General features: G+C 44.8%; 1 pseudogene; it reads left to right on the top strand.

Moving 5' to 3' along the window:
* The first annotated feature begins 17,288 nt into the window (after window positions 1–17,288).
* On the top strand, window positions 17,289–18,042 carry LOC131479994 (olfactory receptor 52B4-like; annotated as a pseudogene).
* Window positions 18,043–22,193: the final 4,151 nt, after the last annotated feature.

The raw sequence follows: 22,193 nt of genomic DNA, 5'->3' as shown, positions 1-22,193 counted from the left end.
TTATTTCTTAGGAATCTAACTCCAGTCCAAGTCTGGCAGGGCTGGCTGTTCTAACAGGGCGGTGATTATGTGACAAGCAGAAAGGGGCAGCAGCCTCTGGCTGGGAAGAATCTCCACCAAGGGGAAGAGGCTCAATTTGCTGCTAGGGATGAGTTCAGCTCATAAATATTATCCTTGGTCCCCATGAGACACACAAGCATTGTGGCTCCATTTTCCTGTTCCCCATGCAGGGTAGTACTCATACTAATTCCACATGGGAGGACTCAGCACATGACCATTGGCTGTTGACCATTTTCTCTGCTCTAGGATTCTGTTTTCTTCCCAGACCTCCTCTGTTTCCCACAGCAGCTTCCATTTCTCTGGGTCTGTCACACAGTTGTAAGGCAAAGATGTCCAGTAAGTAACTGGATCTGGGGACTGTAGAGTCAAGAAGGTACCATGCAAGGCTAATGTTGATGCTTGGGAGTGATGGAAGGGGTTTGTTCAGGGAATCAGTCTTCTGATTAATGAAGACATCAGATCTCACAGACGGACATGTTGAAGCTTGACATGATCACCAGTGACTAGTGATGTGACCAGTGGGTGCACTCAATAAAGAATTAATAAAAACCTAAGGGGCCAGGATTGTGACAACATCCAGGTTTGCGAACACCTGGAGCTGGTGGTGGGGGGTGGTGCACCTGGGAGGACGTGGATACTGTGTTACTAATCTGTACTTTGCCCTGGGCACTTCTGCTGGCTGTTCTGGAGTTGTATCCTTTTGTAATAAGCCGGTGAATGTCATAATACATTTCCTTGAGTTTTGTGAGCTGTTCTAGCAAATGATAACACCCAAAGAGCAGAGAAATGCTCACAGTTTCCCTACTAGGCCCATTCCCAGTCCAAGATCTTGCACTTTTCAGGGGTTAGCTGCAGTCCATTCTGACACAACTTATACCCTGTCTCAACACTTGCCACTGGATGCTGGCAGCAAAGGCCGAGCAGTTGGCACTTATTCTGGCTCTTGCATGTGCCAGCAGATGGAGTGGCCTGTCTTAGCCTGGACTTTCTCCAAACTCAGCTCACATGTAGGCCAACAGTTGTTGCAGCCCTGCCCAGCCTGGTCTTCCCCCAATCCCAGCTCTCACACTCCCCTGTGGGAGCAGTGGCTCCACATCAGAGAGTCGGGGAGTCCAGCGCACCCTCCATCTCCCCACTAGGCTCTCTCCCCACACCATGGTTTTGTGTTTGGTGGGTGTAATGGCCAGCCTGGCATGGCCTGTCTTGCCTTGGCATTACTGGTGTGTGCTGCAGCCTGACTTTGCCTGGCCTGTCCCCAGTTCCAACTTGTGCTCTCTGCTGTGGCCTAGTCAAACCTGGCTGGCTCCCAGTCCTGGTTCTAATGTTTATTGGCTGGTGTTATGTCCCACCTCAGTCCAGCCTGCACACCATCCTGACTCTCACACATGGCAGCAGGTGTTACAGACTGGCCTATCCTGGCTTACTCCCAGACCTGACCCTCATGTATACCGACAGGTACTGTAGCCTGGCCTGGCCTGGACTGCTCCTGGTCTTAGTTCTCGCATTCTCCAGCTGGGGATGCATCTTAACAGTTGAATTCCTCAAGCTCCTCTGTCAGACCAGCTTCCAGTTGTGGATCTTGCACACCCTGTGGGTGTTTGGGTCAGCCTGTCTTGGCCCACCTCTAGTCTTGACTTGTCCTGACCTTGTCAGACCAGCCCATATCTGTTCTGGCTTTCTCCGGTAGGTGCTACAGCACAGCCCTGCCTGGCCACCCCCAGACCTAGCTCTCATGTGGATCAGCAGGTGCTGTGACTTAGCCAGCCCATCCCACACCCACTGTGACTTTTGAGAGTGCCAGACCCAGATCTCACATGTGCCAGTGGGTGCTAGACCCCTACCTGGCATAGTCCACCCCAAAGTCTCAGTCTTAGTGTGTTCTGGTGGATGTTGTGGCCTGGTCTGCCCCACACCCAATTCTTGGGTGTGTCTGTGGGTGCTGCAATCTGCACCAGACCAGCCCATCACCAACCCCAGTGCCCATGAGTGTTTGGGAGTTCCGTGGTCATGCCTACCTTGGCCTGACCCCACCTCTTGAACAAACCAGTAGATTTTGCAGATATTCCTACATGGGCAGACCCACATATCCCCCACAGAATCTGCCCCCAGATCCAGTTCTTTTGAGTGTTGGTTAGTGTTATGGCCCAGCCTAGCATGACCCATCCCCTCTTCTGACATTTACTGGTGGGTACTGTGGGCTAGCCCTGCTGGGCAGGCTGCTCCTGCTCTAGCTTTTGTGTGTGGTGGGCAGTGGTCAATGCTGACTAGCCCAGCTGAGGTCTCCCACATGGATAGATACATTGGTCTGACCCAGAAAGATCCTTTGGTTTCTCTCTAAACTGTTTGGTCTCAGCCCCCTCACTTACTTGCAAGTACAGTGGCCTTGTTAGTGCAAGAAGTCATACTCTCTCAGCAGTCCCTCCTCCCACACTTCCCCATACTCCCTTCTCTGAACAATTCACAGGGTCCATGCCTGTATTAGGTTCCCGAGTTTGGGCTTCTGGCTGGGTGACGTGCTGACCTGAAGCCCTGCTCATCTGACAAGGACGCCCAAGTGCATGTACAGGTCCCCAGATCTGGTCCAATGGCATGCCATGCCAGCATGCTGGCCTGGGGTCCAAGCATGTGCATGAGTGCTCAGGCCTGTTCGGCTGGTGTGGTGATCTGCTGGCATGGCAGAAGCCTTTGCAGTGATCCCAAAATAAATAAATCTTAGATAACAAGACAGTCACAAGGCAAAGAAACAGAAAAGCAAACCTGACTTTGAGGAACAAACGATTGAAAAGGAAGTAAAACTACAAAATGAAAGATCAGAGGTGATGGGGCACTGAGGTCTCCCCTGTTTCTTAGGTATGCACGTTTGCAAACCTCAGGAGGGCCTGTGGGATGACCTGTGCCCACTTCTTCAGCTCCTAGCATCTCACCCGTCAGCTGTCACTGTAAACATTCTAATGCCCACTCCCTAACACACTCGGTGACATTAGAATCACCTGCTTGTCACCAGATAATGGACAATCCCATCAGGTCTGAGATAAGACTTTGACTGGCATATTTGAAGCTTCCCTGTTTAAGAAGTTCTGTTTCCTTGCGTGCCCCATTTACCATCAATAAGCCAGAAGAATCTCCTATTTGTAGGAGGGTGGTTTTCTGTGTTTCCCCACCTTCTGAAGCTCTCAGGGTGTGCCTCAGTGAATGCTCTCAGTGAATGCCTTCACACTGTCCCGGCTTCCTTCAGTCTTCCTCTAGGGATCAGACAATTCAATGGTCACTGAACCCTATCTGCATTTGTGATATACAGTGAGGAGTGGGCCTTTTGCAACTGAAGAACATTTCCCCTGTTATTAGTTAGGCTGCATCACAGGCTAAAAGCAGACCCAGGAAGCAGTATGCTCCTCGCTCCGCTGGGGTCTCCTCTGGAGACTTTACCCCAGAATTCTGGGTTTACTGCTTATGTCTGGGGAGGGGAGCCATCCTCTCAGGCCCCCTCAGACCCTCCCAGAGTCACCCAGAACCCTCTGTGCACCTTCTTATTTCCCTCAGCTTCCCTCTGGTGATGGTCATTGTCCCAGAACTTAGTTGTGGGGGTAGTGGCAATGGTGTGTTTGGGATTGACTGATTTATTCCTTTTTAGGCAAGGTCATTGCTGTATTTCTGTCTAATCAGGAGCAACATTATATTCCAGAGCAGGATAAGACAGGAAATTGAAACGAGGGTGCTCCACCTGGGCTCCTGGATTCCTTCCATATTGGCCTTCCCAATCTCTCATCTTGCCATCCCAGTTAATTCTTTCTGTTTTGGTCAGAGAAAGCTTTTTCTGCCTATGTGAAATATTCACCTAATTATTTCACTTAGCTTCGTAGAATCCTTCAACATCTCAGGGTCAAACTTTACATGCTCAGCAAAGCTGAACAGGCACTGATGACCTACTCCACTGACACCACCAGACTCCTCACCATCACCGGTCTTGGCAGGTGCCACCCTGCTGGAGCCACCTGGAAACCGTTGTTTTCCACACGCTGCTCTATTTTCCAAAATCCTTTGCTTTCACTCTATTCAGCAACTCCTTACTCACATCTCAGGCCCCAGGTTGGATCTGCTCCAGAATTTTCTCTTCAGTGTCGAGGGATTAGGACAGTGGCTTCCTATAAAATCTTACTTACGTTTCCAGATGATTCTTAGGAAGTGTTAGTCACAATGTGTGGATTAGATGCAGAGATGTCTTAATACTGCATAGCCAGCATGTGGAAGACTCTAACAAATGAAGAACTGTAGGAGCCGCTAATCTACCTGTGACCCATCCCACTGCTTACCCCCACTCACCATCTTTACCCATAATGCTCTTTCCTCAACACTGATTGTGTCCTTCCTCCTGTTCAGGCTGCCTCTCTTTAGTGTTTAATTATCTCTTACCTTTTGAATTATCTTATTGTCAAGGCCTCAATTCAAGTATTAGGCAGTCCTGAAACTAGATCATCAAACTTGAGGGGATCATGCGTGTTCTCAACCTCCCACCACTCCATCTTCCAATGTAAGACTCAGCAACACCTTTATTTTCAGCACCTTTATTTGGCTAAGGAGCTTTTAATCAGACAGATTGTGTTCCAAGTGGTAATGGCCCTAGGAAATGCTTCCACTTCTAGCCCTTAGTGGATGATTTTCTATACATCTCATGATGTTGTTCTGAGAATTAAAGGGGGGGGGAGAACACCCGAAGTCTCACTAGCTAAGAGCAATCACTATTCACAATTGCTTCATTTCTATTGTAAGGACCGTATTTCCCTACTGCTCTAGATTACCACATCCTCCACCTTCAAACTGCTTCCTTTCATCTCATTTAGAATATTTTTTTAGATTTATTTTTATTACAAAGTCAGATATACAGAGAGAAGGACAGATAGAGAGTAAGCTCTTACATCCAATGATTCACTCCCCACGTGACTGCAATGGCTGGTGCTGCGCCTATCTGGAGCCAGGATCCTGCTCCAGGTCTCCCACACGGGTGCAGGGTCACAAGGCTTTGGGCCGTCCTCCACCGCTTTCCCAGGCCACAAGCAGGGAACTGGATGGGAAGTGGAGCTGCCAGGATTAGAACCGGCGCCCATATGAGATTCTGGTGCGTTCAAGGTGAGGACTTTAGCCGCTAGGCCACGCTGCCAGGCCCTCATGTAGGATCTTGCCATGTCAAATAGCCTCTTCTTTCCTCTGCAATTAAATCTCAAGGTGATGAACATATTTAAATACCACCGATGAGGTGGTACTTCAAAAGTTTATAGAAAACAATTAAAAATGAGTTCATTTTGATGTGAAACATTTTAAAATCCATGCAGTTCTTTCATAATAGGAATTTTCCATGTACCTCCTCTGAATGCCCTTCTGTACAATTTCAAATCTATGTGAACTGTGAAATATATCTTTAAATTCTATTTTCCATTATGTTTTGAAATGTATTTGTGTTTTTTGTTAAAGGTTCATGTATTCATTTGAAAGTCAGAGTTAGACACAGAGAGAGGAAGGGTGAATGTTTTATTGTCTTCACCTACTGGTTCACTCTCCAGGTAACTGCAATGGCCAAGGCGGAGCCAGGCTGAGGCCAGGAACCAGGGACTTCATCTGAATCTCCCATGTAGGTGGCAAGAGCCCGGGCACTTGGGCCATATTACACTGGATTTCCCAGGGCATTAACAGGGAAGTGGACTGGCAGAGAAGCAGCCAGGACATGAACCAGCGCTTCACTGCTTTGCCACCACGGTAGCTCCCCAGATACTATCATATTTTTTGAAGCACAACACTATCTCCTGCACATACTTGTATCATGACTCTTGTCAGGTCCATATTCCAGCAATTATTTCCCTTCCAAGTGTGCTTTCTGAAGGTGTATTCTCACTACTTGTTCCATAACGCAGTGTGATCTGGTCTTACCCAAACACTAGAATAAAATTTACGTGTCTCACAATATAGATGTAGGAGCATGGTGATACCTCTTACTCCACCCATGCCCCTCCTCCTTTCTTTTTCTCAATGTTTTACAAAGATTTATGTGTTTTTACTTGACAGAGTTAGAGACAGGGGAGACAGAGACTCTTCAGTTCACTGGCTTACTCCTCAGAGCTAGATCGAAGCCAAGAGCTTTCTCTGAGTTTCCTATGTGGGTGCTATGTCTCAATGACTTGTGTTATATGCTGCTTTTCCAGGTCCTTAGCAGAGAGCTGGGTCAGAAGTAGAGAAGCCAGGACACAAACTGGTGCACATATGGGATGCCAGCCCCACATGCCTGGAAGCTGGTCCCTCTTTTCTTTGTAAAAGATTTTTATGATGACATACCTTCTGTTCACTTCTCAGGGCTTTTCAAAAGCAAACTAGGGGGCCTGGCATGGTGGCCCAGTGGCTGGATTACTGCGTTGCATATGCTAGGATCCCATATAGGCACCGGTTCATGTCCCAGCTGCTCTACTTCCCACCCAGCTCTCTGCTTGTGGCCTGAGAAAGCAGTAGAGGATGGTCCAAAGCTTTGAAACCCTGCACCCACATGGGAGACCCAGAGCAGGCTCCTGACTCCTGGCTTTGGATTGGTTCAACTCTGGTCATTGCAGCCACTTGGGGAGTGAATCAATGGATGGAAGATATTTTTCTGTCTCTCCTCTCTACATCTGCCTTTCCAATAAAAATAAATCTTAAAAAAAGCAAGTTAGGATATAATTTCTCAATTCATGTTCTAATGGATCTTTATGCTTGAAGCTTTAAGATAATTATATATATATGTAATTATTAATTTATTTATTGCAAAGTCAGATATACAGAGAGGAGGAGAGACAAAGAAAGATCCTACATCTATTGGTTCACTCCCCATGTGGTCACAATGGGCAAAGCTGAGCCGATCTGAAGCCAGGAGCCTGGTGCCTCTTCTGGGTCTTTCACGTGGTTGCAGGATCTCAAGGCTTTGGGCCATCCTCTACTGCTTTCCCAGGCCACAAGCAGAGAGCTAAGTGGGAAGCAGGGTCTCTGGGATTACAACCAGTGCCCATATGGGATCCTGGCGCGTCCAAGGTGAGGACCCTAGCTGCTAGGCTACTGCACTGGGCCCTTGAAGGCCTTATTTTAAAAAAGTATTTGTTTATTTGAATGATAGATGGAGGAGGGAGATAGATGAATAAACAGATCTCTTGCATCCACTCAATTCCCCCCAAATGCTTCAATAGCTGGGGCTAAGCTAGGCCAAGGCCAGGACAGGAGCCAGGAACTTTATCCAGGTCTCTTATGAGTAGCAGGGACCCAAGTCTTTGATTACCATTTGCTGCTTTGCCAGTTGCATTAGGGAGCTGGGTTGGAAACAGAGTAGATGGGACTTGAACTAGCACTCTGTAAGATTCAGGCATTCCAAGAAGTGCTTTGCATTCTATACCATAACACTTGCACCTGTTTTTTAAAACTTTTTGTATCTGTTGCTTTAGTAAAGCAAATCTTTTTCTGTTATTTCTACAAGTGTCTCTTCATCACCTGAAATTTTTACTGTTAGATAATAATACTCAGATGTTGTTGCTATTATTGGAAAGGCAGATTCACATAGAGGAGAGACAGAAAGCTCTATTCACTGGTTCACTCCCCAAATGGCCACAACAACCAGAGCTAAGCCCATCAGGAGCCAGGGGCTTCCTCCAGGTCTCCCACGTGGGTGTAGGGGACCAATAACTTGGGTCATCTGCTGCTGTTCTCCCAGGCCATAAGCAGGGAGCTGGATGGAAAGTGGAGCAGCCTGGACACAAACCAGTGCTTGTATGAGGTGCCAGCATTTGCAGGCAGAGAATGAGCTGAGCCATCAATTTTAGCCCCTAGAATTTTTTTTTCATTCTAAATGGTCTTTTCTGACTCTAATCTATTTCTTCAATGAGTTGGGGGTAAAAACATATAATGGAATAGACAGGTTTTGACTGTTTAATTGGCACTGATGTGGTCTGTACTGCCGGCAACGCCCGCGTCGCCATGTACCCCGAGCCGAGTGGAGGGACTAGGGTTAAAAAGAAAAAAAGAAAAAGAAAAGAAAATCACACACACACACACACACACACACTGGGTCATTCATGTAAGAATGCCATTTATTGAAAACCCAGGCTGTCTTAATAAACCCTGACTAGTTCCTCTTGGGGAGTTTTTCCCAGCTCTTTGGCCATTGTATGTCTCGCATGTTGAGGAAGCTTGCGGTTAGGCCAACATGAACCCATCAGTCATGCCGGGGGGACATTGTGCCCTGTTGATCGGCCGCAATTTCTCAAGCTTTCTCAAGCACAACTGGTATGAGAAAAAACAAGATTATTGCAGCAGGCATATCTGATGAGGTTAACCCTTGGGGGGCAGGGCCCTGCACTGTACACTAATGCATGTAGGCTCTATGGATTCAGACAACTAAAAACATTGGAAAATGTTAACTTTTGATTATGTGTACAGCATAATTTCAGTTCAGTTGTCTCTGAACTGAACACATACAGGCTGCTTATTCTGGTCACTGTTGCCTAAGCACTGAAGTATACCCCCCACAAATATATCATTTACATAGCTATTAGTAAATCTCTACCAGTGATTTTAAGTCCTTGGGTTGGCTGGGCACGTGTTCTACGTATTACTGTGTCATTTTAGGTAAGGATGTGACCATCCACAGATGTTGCTATCTCTGGGCAGTCCTGGGGCCAGTTTCTTTGTATCGGGGGATGACTGTTAGCAATGCTAGTGAATTTCTGAAGCTTTCTCCAAATATTATGCCCATGGATTCAGAGCTGAGTGTCTGAAGAGCATCAGGATACCATTGGCTATGGCTCAGGTAGCACCTGGCAGTAGTAAATCTTTCTACTTTGCCTACATTTGTTTTGGTGAGTTGTAGTCACCCTACTCAGAGAGTTATCCTAGACCTTCTTTCATCCAATCAGTTGTGAAATTTTTACAAAGATTACTTCTTAAATGTTATCTAACGACACTCTTTGCAAACAGGAGAACTTTTTTTTTTTTAGTGGCTGAAAAGTGTTCCATTGTGTATGTACACCACAGTTCTTTATCCGTTCATCAGTTGGTGGACACGTAGGCCATGTCCATTTCCTGGGTATTATGAGGACTGCAGTAGACATGGGGGTGCAGATGTCTGTTCAACAAAATGACTTCATTTCATATGGATTTGTACCCAGTGGTGTGATTTCCCAGAACAGAAATAAGTGCAACACATACTAAGAAATATGAATATGAAAACAGTGTGGTTTTGAAATATTTACATGTAAATGCATATCTTCATCTAGACTTAAGAAAAAAGCCTGATAAATAAAATAAGAAGTGTAGAAGAAGGCATAATAACTGATACTGCAGAAATACAAATTATAGGAGACTATTAAGAATTCCTATATGCCAACTAATTTGAAACCTAGAGGAAATGGATAGATTCCTGGATACACACCTATTATAATTGAATCATGAAGGAAAAGAAAATATGAACAGACTAATAGCAAACAATGAAACTGAATCAATAATAAAGTTCCCCCTAAAAGAAAAAAAAGTGGCCTGATGGCTTTACTGTTTAAAAATTTATTTTAAAATGAAATTTTAATTGAAAATGCAGATTTTTGGAAAGGAGAGATGGAAAGATCTTTCATCTGCTGGTTCACTGCCCAAGTGGCTGCAATGGCTGGAGCTGAACTGATCTGAAGGCAGGAGTCAGGAGCTTCCTCCACAACCCCAATATGGGTGAGGGTCCCAGGCCCTTGGGCCGTCCTTGACTGCTTTCCCAGGCCACAAGCAGAGAGCTAGATGGGAACTGGAGCAGTTGGGACACAAACTGGTGCCCATGTGTGATCCTGGTGCATGCAAGATGAAGATTTTAGCCAGTAGGCTACTGCACTGGGCCCCTATTTTAATTTGAGCAATATTTGGGCAGAACAATTGTTTCCAATTTATTATTTCTTCCTGTATCTGGAGGAAGGGATGAGAGAAGGGGAGAAGCTGTATCCAGCATCTTAACTGTATCAATACCTGTGGATAGGGGATGGCACCCAATGCCATTCCAGAGTCCCTGTTGTGGAACATGTTCCAAGGGTTCTGCTTAAGTGGTTTTGGTAGTTCTGAAGTGGTGTTGATTTAGTTGTTCCTAGGTTGAGGAAATTCTTCCAGGATCCTTTGGCTGACATAGTCCACACTAGTCTCCACTCATCCAGATACTTGTGAAAGCTTGCTCAGGAGAGCTGTTCAATTTGTCCTGTCGTCCATTTGTACTGGATGTTTTTTGCAGGCCTCAATGAACTGGTTGTCTTGTCCTGCATGAGCATCTGGGCATGCCGTCCAGTGCACAGGCTTCAGCAGCTGAGGAAGCCCAGTTCTAGCACATGGCACTCACACAACCTGTGCTTTTTTTCCCCCCTGTGGTTGGGGTTTTGAGACCAGCAGTCCAGTGGGGGCAGTCCTCAAAGAAACCTCGCTTGAGGTAACCCTGGATTTGTCTCCTGTGTGTGCCAGCCAGTGCGGGGTCTGGCTCAGTCCATCACCCACAAAGCCTACACACACATACACACTGGTGGTTGAAGTTGCCCAGTCAGTTCTGTCTCCAGCCCCATCTCCTATGCAAACCAATGCATGTTGTGGCCCAGCCTAACCTTGCCCACCACACACTCAGCGCTCACACATTCCAATGGGAGCTGCAGCCCAGCCTGAGTGACTCCCAGACTCAGTCCATGTGCATGCCACTATGTACAGCAGACTGGTCCAGTTGGTCTTGTATCCAATTTGGTTCTTGTACACATCAGTGGGAGTTGCAGCATAGCTCAGCCTGACTGACTGTATCCAGCCCACACTTATGCCAGTTGGTGCTGCCACCTGTCCAGCCAGACCTACCCTCAGTTCTGGCTCAAATGCTCATAGGTGGGAGTTGCAGCACATCACAGGGGTGCCCACAGTTTCCCTACTAGATACACTTCCAGTCCCAGATCTTGTACTTTCTAGGTGGTACTATGAGCTATCCTGAAAGGATTTGTTCACAATCCCAGTGCTTGCCAGCTGATGCTGCAGCAAAGTCCAACAAGCCTGCACTTATCTGGCTCATGCATGTACCGGTGGATATGGTCACTTAGCTCAGCCTCTCCTCCTAACCCAGCTCACATGCAGGCAATCAGGTGTTGCAGTTCTGCCTAAAACTGGTCATTGCAAAAATTCCAATTCTCACAGTCCCCAGCGGGAGCAGTAGGCCAGCAGGGGAGTCCTTGCTGCCTTCTACCAGGTTTATCTTCTGGGGTCTTTTTTTTTTTTAAGAAATTTTTTTTAATTGGAAAGGCAGATACACAGAGAGGAGAAGAGACAGAAGATCTTTCATTCAATGATTTACTACCCTAAGCAGTCACAACGGCTGGAACTGAGCCAATCTGGAGCCAGGAGCCTCTTCTGGTCTCTCACTCGGGTGCGGGGTCCCAAACACCCGTCCTCGACTGCTTTCCCAGGCAAGGACTTTAGCAGTTACATTATTGTGCTGGGCCCCTTCTTCCGGGGTCTTATGTGTGCTGTTTGGTTCTGTGGCCCAGTCTGGCATGGCCTGTTCTTGCCTCACCTCAGCATTTGCTGGCGGGTGTTGCAGCTTGGCCTGGTCCAGACTATCCCCAGTTCTAGCTAATGCTGGTGGGTGCTGCAGCCTACCTCAGCCCAACCCGGTCCAGCCAGCCCCAAGTCCTGGCCCTAATGTGAACTGGCTGGTAGTGTGGCCCAACCTAGCCTGTCCTGCTCCCTGTCCTGGATCTCACATTTGCCAGTGAGTGTTATGAACTGGCGCAGTCCAGTCCACCCCCAGATCTGAGTCACAAATATACTGGCAGGTACTGTAACCTGGTCTGGTTTAGGCTGCTCCCAACCTCAGTTCTTGTGCTTACCTGCAGGGATGGCAACCTAACAGGAGTTCCCCAAACTCCTCTATCAAGTCACCTCCTTGTGGCAGATCTCGTGCATACAGGTGGGTTCTTGACTCAGCCTGACTTGGCCCAGCTCCTGTCCTGGCAGTATAGTGACCTTGCCTGACCAGCCCACACCCATTCTGGCTCTTGTTGGATGTGTCAGCCCAGTTCCACCTGACCCACCCCTAAACTCAGTTTCCGTGTGGCTTAGCAGATTCCTAGACCTAACCCAGCCCATCTATACCCACCCTGGCTCAGACAAGCACCAGCAGGTGCCAGAACCTCGCCCAGTATGGCACCGGCCAGATCCAGTCCACATCCATGCTGAGATGCTACAGTCATGTCCAGTCAGTTTGCTATCCCCATTCTGGCTCTTGATTCACTGGTGGGAACTTCAGCCCAGCTAGGGTGTCCACTTAACTCCCTGTCTTGCTCCCAGCCACAGATCTTGCACCTGTGGTGGTTGACCCAGCCTATCATAACCCATCCTCTGGTTTGGCCTTTGCCATCAGATGCTGCAGCCTGGCCTAGGCAAGTGAGTCTCTCAATTCTGGTCGGTGGGTGCTGTGATATTCAGTATCCTATCTTGGGGCTAGTCCTCCACAAATTAGATTTAGAAAGACATACGTCTAGACACATAAAACCCAGGCAGGGTAATGGATCGGAAGTGGAGCCACCACAATTGTGTCTGTTGAGATGATCATATGGTTTGTTTTTCAATTTGTTGAGGTGAATTATGGTATTTGTTGATTTGTGAATGTTAAACTGCTCTTGCATCTCCTGAGATAAATCCTACTTTATCATGATGCATATGATTTTATAATGTAGTTTTGGATTTGATTTGCTAGCATTCATTGAATACTTGCATCTATGTTCAAGAGGGATGTTAGTCTATAGTTTTTTTTAAGATTCTATTTTACTTGAAATTCAGAATTAGAGTATCTATCTGATGGTTTATATCTAAAATGGCTGCTGCATTTAGGGCTCGGCCATCTAAAGCTGGCAGCCAGGGGCCTCTTCTGGGTCTCCCACATGGTTGTAGGGGCTCAAGGCCTTGGGTCACCTCCATTGCTTTCTGAGGCCATAAGCAGGGATCTGAACTGGAGGTAGAGTAGCTGAGACACAAACTCTTGCCCATGTGGGATGTTTGTGCCACATGTGAAGGATTGGTCTGTGTGCCATTGTACTAGCTGTTGTAGTTTTCTTTTTGTGTTGTGTTTGCTCAGTATTGGTATCTCAGAGCTGCTAGTCTCATAAAAAGTGTTTGGCAGAATTCCATTATCTTAAATTTTTTGAAATAATTTGATAAATATTCGAGTAAGTTCCTCTTTGAATTTTCTGTAGTATTCAGTATTAAGGTAATCTGGTCCTGTACTTTTCTTTGACAGGAGGCTTTTAACTATTGTTTCAATCTCGTTGCTCATGGGATGGAAATTCTTGAGAAATATTTCCCTGAAATTAGGTAAGTCTCCAAGATCCCATCCCCTAGTTTCACTGCATAGCATTTAAATATCCTAGAACCCTACCAGACTGTCCAGGGCTGGTGAATCTCCTGACTTCATTGTCTCCAGCACCTGATGTTACATAATTCTATTTTGTAGGAACTGATGTCATGTAATTCTAATAGACATATTATCACTTTATTCATTCAGTCATTTTTTAAGCTAAAATATGTACATGGTTCAGATATAGGATGTTAATAATTGAATAAAGCAAAATTTTTCACTTAATTTTTTTCTTAAAAATTTTTTATAAATTTTATTTTTTATAATTACATGGTTGATCAGGGTGGGAAGGATTGAGGTTTAGGGAAAATTGGGTGAACTCATTGCTTCCAAATTTGCTGTTTCTTTGTATTTCTAGGGGAAGGGGAAAGATGAAGGGGGAAACCACTTATGACTTTCCATATGTCCCAGTACCCAGGGATGAGGAACCACCACCTTATATCAACCCAGAGTCTCAGTGTGAACATATTCCGAGGGTTCTGTCCAAGTGGTGTGGATAGTTCTGAAATGCTGCCGATTTCACCAATCTGAGGATAAAAGTTTTACTTTTTCATGGCACAGTTACATAGGCTCAGGGGTTTCCCCTCCTATCTCCCCCTACCCCAACTTTCATCTTTGATTACTGGCTGTGGTGCCTTGGTTGTCTTCAGTGTCATCCTTCTCTACATAGGCTCTTGCTCATCTGTCCTTCATAAGCTATTTGGATGGCTAATGACTCTCAGAAAGGCAGAAGGGAGTTGCCATTCCTTTTAAAGCATATGCCCTGGAATTCATAATGTAACGTTAACTTTTCTTCTTTTAGTAAAAATATAAGCTATAAAGCTATTCTGATTTTAAGGAGGTAAATAATAAGAGTGTGTTTAATCATTGAGAAATGTTTGTATGATGGAGGGAAGAGTCATTGATAGTCATGTCTTTGATGGTCCAACCACAGTTCAGCTAAACTGTTAACTGTTGTTCAGAAAGCTTGATGGCATACTCTACAGTCTGTGAAGGAAAAGGGACCCATATACTTCTGGCAGTAGCAAAAATGATACAAATGGAAATATGTAAAACATGCAAGTACATTTGCTCCCCAATCAAAGTAACTTTGTTTATGATTAACTAATTAATCATAGTTTCAGTTAGATATTTTCAACTAAAAAATAACAAATAAATGAAGAGGTCTTGAGCTTGGATGGAACAAGGTATAAAACTTTAGAAGATGTGTGATTGTGTCCTAAAATGAAAAAGAAATTTTATACATAATTTCTGAATTTTTCTATTTTTGGTAAAAACGATAAGCTTACAGATTCAAAACGCTAAGTTAATTCTATAGACATTGAAAGTGATGTGTAGGTCCACCACAAGCAAACTGCAAATTAAGAGAAAGTGAAAAATTTTAAACATATTCAAAGGAGGTAATGAAATACAAATGTGACTAAATTAATTTGGAATCGGACGTTTCACTCTTAGGCATATGCATTTACATGCCCTAGGCAGCAAAATTTATCATTATTCATGAAACTGAAACTTGAAAGATTATGAAACCTGTCAGATATATAATCCTTTTCATGAACAAAGTTTTACTTATCATCAATATATTGTTAAATGCAAGCTCTCATAAACCTTTGGAAAATGGGCTTAAATCTAGTTAAATAAGTTGTTGTTGTAAGGTTGGATTTTGTGGGAAAGTTTTTTGGATTAAAGATTCTTGAGGGAAGACAGAGAAGGAGTTAAGAGGAAGGGTGGGGGCTGGGACTGAGCAAAGTTTGTCCTAATGGGAACAGGGCGAGGCTGCTGCTGTTCTCTTGTCCCAGGAGATCCTAGTACAAATGCTTCCCCAAGGGCTCTCATGAAGAGAATAAGTGACCCAACTTCCCTGCCCACAAAAACTGGACTTTCCATCAGATCTTTTTCCTGTTCCCAAATTCTAAGTCTGAGGCTGGTGAGCGAATTAGGCATCTGGACATAGGATAGTTCCAGAAATCAGGTAGGGATTAGGCTATTCTCGTATCTTATACATCAGACATTCCTGGACTCTCAAAGAATGCTGAAGTATGTGGTCAAGGAAGTAAGAGGACCAGAGGCACAAGGATGCTTGATTGTGGGGTTTGAGAAATCTGAAGGAGTATGAAAAAAACCCAATAAACTGTTGATGTCCTAATGATTAGAGACCAGAAATGAAAAAACATAAAGCTTATGAACTTAGATTGCAATCCCCTTTGAAAAAATTGAGAGGAGCTGAGAGAATGGACCCACACTCATCTGTCCCCAGCTGGATGTTGGAGTGGTAGGCTTTGTGGAGGCAGCCAGGGTCATCTCTGTAGGTGTGGGAAGAAAACATAGGAGCCTGTTTTCCACTCTGGAAAAAGAAGTAGGGGGTACCAAGAGGCAGAAGTTGAACAGAAGAAAAAATGTTAGTATTAGCTGTATTTTAACCCCCAAGCTACTCATTATAAGATTCTCCTTGATTTAATATCCTGAGAAACCTCATGAAGACAGAATTTTTATTACTTGCCCTTCATTGCAATGGTATGACATCCTAGAAAATACTTTTTCAGCCCATTTTTTCCTGGAACATTTATAAAACCTGTACGCCTGTGGTCTGGTTCTCTCTTAAGTCATAAACCAAGTTAGGACAGGTACACAGCGTGATGTTTGAAAAAGATCATTCACTTGTCCTTGTTGAAAAAGAAGGACTAAGTTCATGGATGAGGGGAAATATGCCAGTAAGTAATGAAGTTATATGTGAATTTCTAATAGCACAGTAACTCAGATGTCAAGAATTGCAACTCTTGAAACTGTACCTCTGTTACTATAATTTGGCCATTTCTAAGTTTAGTTCCCTGAAGGGTGAGCCCATGGAGGGTCTCATCTTGGGCAGAAAGAACCCATAAATCCATGGTTACAGTTACTTCTTACAGGTTTCTTGACCTGTTTTTGTAAGTGAGCAAGTAGGGGATTTCGAATTTCCCTTCTATCAATCATTGATTCATGACATTTGACGAATGATTGGCTTTGTCTGAATTTTACTTAAGTGTGAAATGGGCATAATATCGACTTCCTTGAGTAGGTTCATGCTTAAGAAAATATGAAGTGCACTGTAGGTTTTGTAGTCCATGACACAAAGCAAAGAGTCATAAACATTACTTTGATTTCTATGTGACTATATTCTGTTCACTAGCAATTTTAGACTTCAGTGGCCTTGGTAAAGTAACATTTCAATAGACATGCACAGTAGCCTTTTAAACTAAAGGAACCATTCTACAGCACTGGCTTAAAGACACCTACTGGCTGCACTCTCTGTAAAGTTTGAGGCCTCCGAGTGAAGTGATGAATAAGGACTTTGATAATTAGCAAAACTGACATGTGAAGCCACCTCCCTGCTCTCCCTGTACTCCTCACACACCGGCTTCCCCATGGCTCAAATGTCCCTGGAGTGTAACATATATCCATGCATTTATTCACCTCTTCTTCTGGGGCTTCCCTTCCTTTTCATTATTCACTTCTTGATAAAAGACTGTTTCTAGGTCAAGTGGAAATATCACCTTTTCACAGCTTCCCAAAACAAGAATAATGATTTCCTTTGTGTTCGAATGGCTCTCTGTTTCTAAGTGACACATATAATGCTGTCTCTTATCCTGATGTGTGATAATTGTCACTCATTTGAGAACGAACCAACTCCTTTCATATTTGAGTATTTCTGCTTATGTTCAGAAAAGATGGGGAGCATGGGATGTGTCACAAGCTCCTGGTAACCTCACAAAGACTGTTAAAGGAAACATATATTTTCTTTCATCTCTGTGGACAAGAGGTGAGGTTTTCAGAGTTCTTCCCAGGCATGCCCACCTTCAACCACACTGGGGTGAGCCACACAGTGTGGACTAGAGGACCAGCAACTGTGGATCTCCATACCCTTCTACATCTCCTGTGTCATTGCCATGCTTGGGAACAGATGCTCATCTTCCTCATTCTCACCGAGCCCATGTATTTCTTCCTGTGCATGTTGGCTGGAGCAGACATCTTCCTCTCCTCCACCATGGTTCCTCAGGCCCAGGTCGTGTTCTGCTTTCACTCTGGGCTGATCTTCCTGGGATGCTGCATCACTAAGGTCTTCTTCATCAATTCCACCTTTGTCTCTGAGTCAGGGATCTTGCTGGCGATGGCATTTGACTGCCACATTGCCATATGCCAACCCCTGAGACACACCACTGTTCTTACACGGGCACTGATTGGGAAAATTGGTGTGACTGTCTTTCTGAGAAGTTATGGAACAATTTTACCCATGATCATTCTTTTGAAAAGATTGAATTTCTGCCAAAATAATGTTATCTCACACACCTTTTGTGAACACATTGGTTTGGCCAAATATGCTCATAATGACATTCAAGTAAATGTCTGGTACGGGCTTTCCATTCTGTCCACAGTGGGTCATAGATGTTGTGTTAAGTTTTGTTCCCTATGTGTTGATTCTCCATGCTGTTTTCCACATGACTTCCCAAGATGTTCGCCACAAAGCTCTGAATACATGTGGCTCCAATATCTGTGTCATTATCATCTTTTATGGGCCCGGAATCTTCACAATCCTCGCTTAATGGTTTGGACACCACTAAGTGGTGGTGGGTAGCAGGGATGAGGTCAGTTGACACAGGAACCAGCTCTGTGGATTCTGTGTTTGGTGCATGTTTTACCAGGCAGGCAGCAGGACTTTTCCATTTCCCCAACAACTCAAGGGAGAAGTGCATGTGTGAGAAAATTACTTTTGGTACAGAAGTGGGGGAATGGATAGATTGCTTTTAGAAGTCATGTGTACCCTTGAAGACATTAGCCTCATCTTTGGAATCGGGCAAAGCAAGAACAGCGCTCTCATCATCATTTGTTTAGCTAACCTGTACTGAGTTTCTCAAGCTTCAAGACACTTTATGATTTTGCTGGTCAGTCACACATGTACTTTGCTTCCTTTATGTCCTTTGCTGTAAGTGACATCCTTAGTTCAGAGGTTCCTTGGCTTTTTATTTATTTCTGTCATATCATGATATTGCGGCCAACAAGTTCTCTGGCTGGGTTTATTTCATATTCAAGGATTTAAAGTGGAGGCATAGGGCCCGGTGGCGTGGCCTAGCAGCTAAAGTCCTCGCCTTGAAAGCCCCGGGATCCCATATGGGCGCCGGTTCTAATCCCGGCAGCTCCACTTCCCATCCAGCTCCCTGCTTGTGGCCTGGGAAAGCAGTTGAGGACGGCCCAAAGCTTTGGGACCCTGCACCCGCGTGGGAGACCCGGAAGAAGTTCCTGGTCCCCGGCATCGGATTGGCGCGTACCGGCCCGTTGCGGCTCACTTGGGGAGTGAATCATCGGATGGAAGATCTTCCTCTCTGTCTCTCCTCCTCTCTGTATATCCGGCTTTCCAATAATAATAAAATCTTTAAAAAAAAAGTGGAGGCATAAATTGGGAAGCAGAATCTACTTACAGAAAATTTGGTTAGCTTGAAAGAGAGAAAGAGAATGAACAAAAAATTAAGATACAAAAAGACTCCAAACAAAAAATCTTCCACAAGGTTTGTAAGTCCTTTTATACTACAAGGAGGCACGAAGGATGGTATCTGGGGTGGGGCATAGTTGAAGGTTTAAAAGAGAAAGAGCTTGGAGTGAGCTTGAATACTGCCCATTTCTGAGCCCTGATTTGGAGATGTTGTGGGTGTCATTGTGTGAAGTGCATCTTGGGAGTGTCAGCTAATGGTAGTTTTATTATAGTGGCAGTATAATGACCTAAAGGTCATTGTGAGGACAGTTTGGCAGCCAGATTTGGATATTCCCAGCTGGCACTGGTTCTAATATTGTGAAACTTTCAGTTTCCATTACACAGAAAAGGGAAGAATGGTTTGGGTTGTTCACAGAAAGGAGGCTATTGTATAGACCAGGCTGTACTGGTGGTAGTCACTGCCAACTGGAGCTTTCCTATGGCTGTTGTGATGCTGGAGCTGTTCTTTGCCAGGTGCTTTTCCAGGCAGCCTGCTGGGGCTGTTGCCTGTGGATTGGCCTTAGTGGTCAGCCTGCAGTTTAGGTGGGGTGGTCAAACAAAGGCCCATGTTGCTGTGTGGATTGGCTGGGGCTGTCCAGCCTTAGCTCCTTTCTCAAATGCAAACTATCTGCCCAATAATTTACAACAAGGGAATGTGAGTGAATCATGTGATTTATGCTTTGCAGAATGACCCTTGAGGAGGCTCAGGCAGGCCAGTCTCTGGTGTTGGAAAAAGAGGAATGTAGTTGGTGAAGAGGTAGGATATGCTGGGAGAATGCTGAGGAAAGGGTACTCCAGCTCCAATGTCAGGCCATGTTCCATGCAGTGAAGGAGTTAAGAGCTTTTCTACAGTGTGTCACTGGGAGTAGAGGAAGATCCTAGGGGAGAAGCAGATCAGGTGAATATGTCCCTGGTCCCTAAAGATGCTGAAAAACAGAATCATTTGTCCTGCAGTTGTTCCTCCAGCTTGGTCTGCTGGCCACCGCACAGCCTGCTGGCTGTGGAGACATGCTGGCATCAGGATAGGGGTGGCTGCAACTGGTGATTCCTGATGTGATGGGCACTAGGTTGGTACTAACTAGCATAACCTGCTGCTTCTGAGGGCTTTTCTGCTCATTGACATGTGACTGAGTGTGGGTTAAGGGAGGCTAGGGAAACGCTGTTTATTGATGAGAGAGCTGGGATCTCTGCATCACTTGGCCACTCTACAAAGATCATGTCTGGAGCTCTCTACCCACTGAAAGAGGAGTCGGTGGACAGACCAGGGGCCTCGTGGCATAGTGGAGATACTAGTGCAGGTGAGGCCTTGCATCCAGATAGCTGGGATCAAGCTCCTCTGTGACCTTTGGGACAGTCACCTTTCCTTGCAATGTTACTTCACAAGATTATTCTACAGTAGAGTTGAGAAACATTTCAATAGTCCAGTGTAATATTTTAGCCTTCAAATTTGGTCTTACTCAGCTCTGTCCTATGATAGAAGCATAGACAATATGTGAATGAATTAGTGGAAATATTTGTGTCCCAGTAAAACCCTATCTACAAAAGCAGATGGGGGAAGAACTTGACTGCATTTTGATGATTTCTGGAAATGGATCCTAACCAGCATCTATAGCTTATGTCTTGGTTGAGTAGTTCAAGAATAGAGCTGTCAGGCCAGTTGTTGTAGCCCTGTGAACTGCATTTTGTAGAGGACTGCAAGGCTAGAGATGGGGTGAGAGTAAGTCATAAGGTGACTTACAAAAGTCATGAACTACCTATATGAGAGTGAGGTTTGGTAGGCAATGACTGTATGTGGATTTGTGTGAGTCCATACTCATGCATGTGGGAGAGTTTAAAAGCATGTACAGTCACAGTGATGGGCTTTTTGTGTGGGTTGTGAAAATGTCAGTGTGTACACCTTCACTCAGTGTATGTGAGTGATTATGTGTGATTGTGAATGCATATGTGAATGAGCGTGTAAAAATATGCATCTGAATAGAAGTAGGTGTGTGTGTGTATTTGGAAGAGCTGGAATTGAGCACAGGTAGGTCTCCCTCTACAGCCATAATATTTTTCCTATATGATACTTCTCTTGACTTCTCTCCACTCTTTTTTTAAAATTGCATTTCATTTTATGACATCGTTTCATAGGCTCTGAGGTTCTCCCAACCCCTCCCTGTATCCTCCCCCATGGTGGATTACTCCACCTTATTGCAGTATTATAGTTCAAATCCAGTCATGCTTCTTTCATTGTAAGCATGTACTGTGCATAGAATCCAGCATCTTACTGCCCAGATAAATTCAACAGTTTCTTGGGGAGACCATCTCTGGTCTAAAAGCAGAGCTGGCAGAATATCGTCCTGACCAATTAAAAGCTGTAATATAACATTAACAACAGTTTACAACATTATGGAGTTAATTGACATGGTATTGATTGACTGATATGTTAGAAAATGCAAGTTCTTAACCACATCCTGTGACTACTTCATTGACATTTCAATTTTAGTTTATATACAACCGGCTTCTATCCACCCTAAAATGGCTGTAGGATACTATTCAGCTGTCTCATGTCTATTTTCATTTTTGCATTTAGTAGTTTATTGTATTGAAGACTGCTCTCAATTCTTCAGTAATCTCCTTTCTTCCCCACTCATCTTACAAAAACAGGCCTGGGGAGGGAGGGTTATAGCAGAGAAAGAGGGAGAGAAACTGAAATGCAAATAAACACACCATTCCCACATTATGGATCTTTTAGTGCCTCTTAATAGTCCAACACAAATTCTTACCCCTCAGAGTAGCACTTGAAGCTCTCATTAAGTAACTTCTGGCTCCTCTCCAGCATTCTTTTTACCTGTCTTCTTTGCTGTTAATTCCTGAAAAATACACATCTTGCAGTATTTCCAAGACTTTATGCAAGTTCTTTCTTTATTTAATCAATTCTCATTCCTCAAGGTTCAACTCAGGCTGGCACCTGCAGAAAGCCTGTTCTGAGCTCCTGGGGAGTTCTCCAGGTTCCCACAGTCCCTGCATTTGGTTTGTCCTTCACACTGTTCATATTGTCTATCTCCCCCTAAGTGGGTCCTCAAGCAGCCATGCCTGCATATAGAAGGTACTTGCTAAGGTTTGTTACACTGATAGGCTGCCCAGTTACTAACACCTGTTTGAGAGGCATATCACATCCTGGTGGCTGGAGTGCAGAATGCAGTGGTTGTCATTCACAGCTTTTGACAGTTTGTGATGATCTGGGAT

Source organism: Ochotona princeps, chromosome 4 (assembly GCF_030435755.1).
Source record: "Ochotona princeps isolate mOchPri1 chromosome 4, mOchPri1.hap1, whole genome shotgun sequence".
In the NCBI taxonomy this organism is placed as follows: Eukaryota; Metazoa; Chordata; class Mammalia; order Lagomorpha; family Ochotonidae; genus Ochotona; species Ochotona princeps.
Note: the sequence above shows the minus strand (reverse complement) of the source record. Positions and strands in the feature narration are given on the sequence as shown.